Source organism: Mus caroli, chromosome 7 (genome assembly GCF_900094665.2).
Source record: "Mus caroli chromosome 7, CAROLI_EIJ_v1.1, whole genome shotgun sequence".
Taxonomy (NCBI): Eukaryota; Metazoa; Chordata; class Mammalia; order Rodentia; family Muridae; genus Mus; species Mus caroli.
Genome location: NC_034576.1, coordinates 106,956,069 through 106,960,706, shown reverse-complemented (window position 1 = coordinate 106,960,706; position 4,638 = coordinate 106,956,069). Strand labels below are relative to the sequence as shown.

Genomic DNA, 4,638 nt, shown 5'->3' with positions numbered 1-4,638 from the left:
ATCAAGAGGCAAATCATCTTCCTTGTGTCTCATTAATCTTGAAGTTTTATAAAGCTAAATCCAGTCAATATTTTATCTTCTGTTCTTGCACCACAATAAATTTCCTATTCCCAATTTATGACCTTAGTTATCAGCCAGTCTAGAAGGAAGATTTTCCTCAATCCTAATTTTATCTTAAATCTACTTTCTATTTTAGTACAATTAGCCTGTGACACAGGAAGGTTTACAGAGCCCTAATTGCAGCCTTTTCTGTAGAGGGCTCAAAATTACTAGTATAAATTTAGGACTTATATAGAATCATTATTAGGAATTATGAAGTCATCAATTTATCTACATAGCATCACAAGACAATACATGTTTGTTGATCAATCTGACCACAGGGTGGACCAATGCCTAGGGATCATTATATAATTATAATAGTTATATAATTATAGTTATATAATAGTTATATAATTATAATAGTTATAATAGTTATCATTCAGAGTTTACTTTCTACAACTTTACATAAATTTAAGTCAGCGTTATGGGTATTCCACCTTTAATAAATATGAAACACTCTTAAGTTGATATCATTGACTGTTACCTTTCCCAAGCCCTTAATGTCATGTCAATGGTTGTCTTTGGGGAAGAATAGGAGGTTGATTTTGTCCCAAATCTGCTTGGTCTTTACCCCATAGATGACTGGGTTGATGGCAGGAGGGATAGATACATAGAGATTTGCAAACAGTATATGGAAGGAATGGGGAATATTGTGACCAAAACGATGGACAAGGACAGAAAATATGGCTGGTGTGTAGAATATAAGAATGACACAGACATGGGAACCACATGTGCTAAGAGCTTTCTTGCGGGCATCCCGAGAGGGAAGGTTAAAGACAGCACGAAGAATAACAGTGTAGGAGATGCCAATCAAGATCAGATCTGACATGACAGTCATTATTGGTACTGCAAAGCCATACCAGATATTGATGGAGATGTCGGCACAGGCCAGACGAGCAATGCCTATGTGCTCACAGTATGTGTGAGGAATGACGAGCTCTCGGCAGAAAGGCAGTCGTTTTAGCAAGAACACACACGGGAAGATGATACAAAAGCTCCTGCTGATAATTGCCACCACAATCTTAATAACAATCTGATGGGTGAGGATGGTGGTATATCTTAAGGGGAAGCAGATAGCAACATAGCGATCAAATGCCATGGACAGCAGGATAGCAGAATCCATAGCAAAGCTGAAGTGGAGAAAAAACATCTGAGTAAGACATCCAGGAAATGTGATATGCTGAGGACCCAGCCAGAAGATGCTGAAGGTTTTGGGAACACAAGTATTACACAGGATGAGATCTGTACCAGCCAGCAAGGAGAGGAAAAAGAACATGGGCTCATGCAGGCTACGCTCCATAAAAATGAGGTAGAGTAGGATGCTGTTGCCTGCAAATGCCACAAGGTAGATAATAAAGAAAGGGATCCCAATCCATAGGTGGAACTGCTCCAGCCCTGGGATTCCAAGGAGGATAAAAAACCTGGATTGAAGCTGCTGAGGTTGAATGTAGCCATTATGGGCATGGGTTAAATGATTCTCCTAAGCTGAAAATGAAATGGCATGATAATTACAGTGGTCCAGCCCAAATTTCCCAATACCTTTCCCTCTCAAAAATCATTACTTTATCCCTCTTCTCTTCTTTTTATGAATAAATGTTTGCCAAACTTTCAGTCACTTAATATGCATCATTGAAATATTTTCCCAGAGACTTAAGTGATATGACTTAATCAGTCCTGAGTTACTGACAGCAACCCAGTGAAGTTTCTTGGAAATTTTGTGTATTAAATAATACCACACAAAGAATGAATTAGGTAGATTGCTCAGAGGTGGAGCATTTGCCTAGCATGTACAAGGTCCTATGCTCAATACCCACAAATGCAAAAATATATTTATTAAACTATGTTAAATATTAGTCAGAGATTCATTTAATTATCCAGTTGCTAATTAGGGCTTCACAAAGACAGACTCAGTTTCTGAAACTTAAGCAGACCAGCCAGTATCTTTTTCTTGCTTCTCCACACACAACTATATTATACCCTCTGTCTGCCCTGGCTCTCATCATTGCTATAGAAGGTTCAGGCATAAATTAGAGGCATGTGCTAAGCTTCCTCCATCAAACTTTAGGTGTCAGCGTCTTATTCCATTCTTCAAATATTCCTAGGTTGAAGTCTATTCAAGAGAAGACAGAATCTGATAAGTGATTATACCAGATTTGTTTAAAAAAATAACGACCACCTACTACCCACCATGAAGGTAAATCACAGCAATAGACACTTAAACTCCTGGCAACATTATACAATGGCATTCTTGTCTCTCTCTCTTTAATGACTTGTATTTGTGTGACTTCATTGAAGCAAAGAGTTTCTGTTTTAAAAACTCTTACATTTTGTGATCTGACACTCAACTCTTTTACTCAAATTTCAACACCTCTCAGTTTTGTTATTTCTATTTTTTCTCCTGTGAACATTGGAATTCTACAGTGCTATACCTTTATTGTTTTCTTACTATGCGAGAACCTAGACATTCATTCATCCAGTTGCTCAAATATGGGTTCTCTGTTGGCTGGGGACACAGCTTGCTGGTAGAATGCTTGCCTTGTACACACAAGGTCCTGGATTCAATGTCTAGTTTTGTTTTTGTTTTTATTTTTAATTTTCTTGAATCAATATGTCTCCACATGAACAAGACCATAATTACAACCTGTAAGAAGTAGTTATTTTAAAATGCTCTAATGAGGTAAATACTGGTAGTCTGAATTACTCTAACAAGAGAGATTAATACATTAATTTGTAACATGTAAGAATATAAACAGACTCCATTGTCTTTCGGAGCATCAAAGGTGTTAAAAAAACAAGAAAGCTCATGGCCATGAAATCCAAGCCAGATTTTCACCTGTTCCTTTTTTTTTTTCAAAGATCCCACTTTATATTTTCACTTTAGAACATAATTTTAATAGTTATTTAAAACAGGCTCACTTCTTTGCTATCTGCCTAAGCTAACGAGTTCACGTTAACTTGAGAACACATTTCTTGAGTGCTTGAATCCTTCTCATATTCTTAGCACTCTTGTGAACATACCATCTGCAATATGTCAGTGAAGAATTTCCATGAATCTCTTGGTTCTCTACCTTACCAGCCTCTTGGTGTGATTGACTTTGCTATAGATCTGGGGTTCCTAGATGGCACTCTAAAGACTACCAACAATTTCCTTTGCTGGACAAAGTATTACATTAACAACAGTCCTAGGTGAGACTTTCAGTGGGAAAGGTTCATACTTCCTTTCTCCACATCACAGGTAAGAAAATTTCAGTTTACCGTATCACCCCAGATTGAAAAACTGCCAGCCCTAATCTGCTCAGATGTCTTCCTTTTGCTAAAAACTTATACTTATCCACTGTCAACCAAATTTCCTCACCATATGAAAGTGGGAAAATATTTCTGGGCACTCATGATTATCAAATCACAGTGATAATTTCTCTTATTTATTTCCTGAGGCTCTCTCATTTAGGAAGCTGTAACCTTAGAAATCATAGGTGTTTGTTGGTATCCCCTTGGAACAATATTTGATGCTGTCTCATAGAGCGCATATAGTATGAACAAGTGAAGGGTAGAGCTTCTTCATACAATAATTATTTTGATCAGCCAATAGCTATCAATTATGTTATGCATAAAGTTATTATTGTTCCCACCCATGAGATTCACCCATTTCTCCCTGTCAACCTTCTATCACAACATTCCACAATAATAGAGAAGATAGGCTCCTGAATTTTACCTCTGAGAATTGCATGAACATTAGCTCTCCACATTTAAATACTCCTGGACTGGAAAAAGGGTCCCACCATGAAATCCACCAGAGATAGTCTCCTCACTAAAAGATAATCTTCAAAGAGACTGATCTAGATATGGGAAATTAGTACCTTCCCCAACTATTTTTAAAATCCTAAGGTCCTAAGGCCCATTCCAAAAATTAAATTTGCATTAAGTATGTATATTATTCCATGGTGTGCAGAGAAAGTACTTGGTACTTGCCCCCATCACCACCAAAAGAATGTTCACAAGTACAAACCTCTGCTTGCTTATATGAAATAGCATGTAAGTCTCCACAGTAGTTTTCCAGTCTCCAATATCCAGATGGATGCCTGCAGTTTGATATGTCCAAGCCAAAAAGAAAAAAGAAAGAAAAAGAAAGAAAGGAAGGAAGGGAAAGGGAAAGGGAAAGGGAAAGGGAAAGGGAAAGGGAAAGGGAAAGGGAAAGGGAAAGGGAAAAAGGAAGAAAGAAAGAAAGAAAGAAAGAAAGAAAGAAAGAAAGAAAGAAAGAAAGAAAGAAAGAAAAGACAGAAGAAAGAAAGAAAGAAAGGAAGGAAGAAAAGGAGAGGAAAGGAAAGGAAAGGAAAGGAAAGGAAAGGAAAGGAAAGGAAAGGAAAGGAAAGGAAAGGAAAGGAAAGAGAAAGAAAGAAAGAAAGAAAGAAAGAAAGAAAGAAAGAAAGAAAGAAAGAAAGGGAAAGGAAAAGAAAAGGAAAGCAAAGGAGGAAAGGAAAGGAAAGGAAAGGAAAGGAAAGGAAAGGAAAGGAAAGGAAAGGAAAGGAAAGGAAAGGAAAG

General features: G+C 37.3%; 1 pseudogene; it reads right to left on the bottom strand.

The window, feature by feature from the left end:
- Positions 1-607: 607 nt before the first annotated feature.
- Positions 608-1,554, bottom strand: LOC110298917 (annotated as a pseudogene).
- Between the last annotated feature and the right edge of the window lie 3,084 nt (positions 1,555-4,638).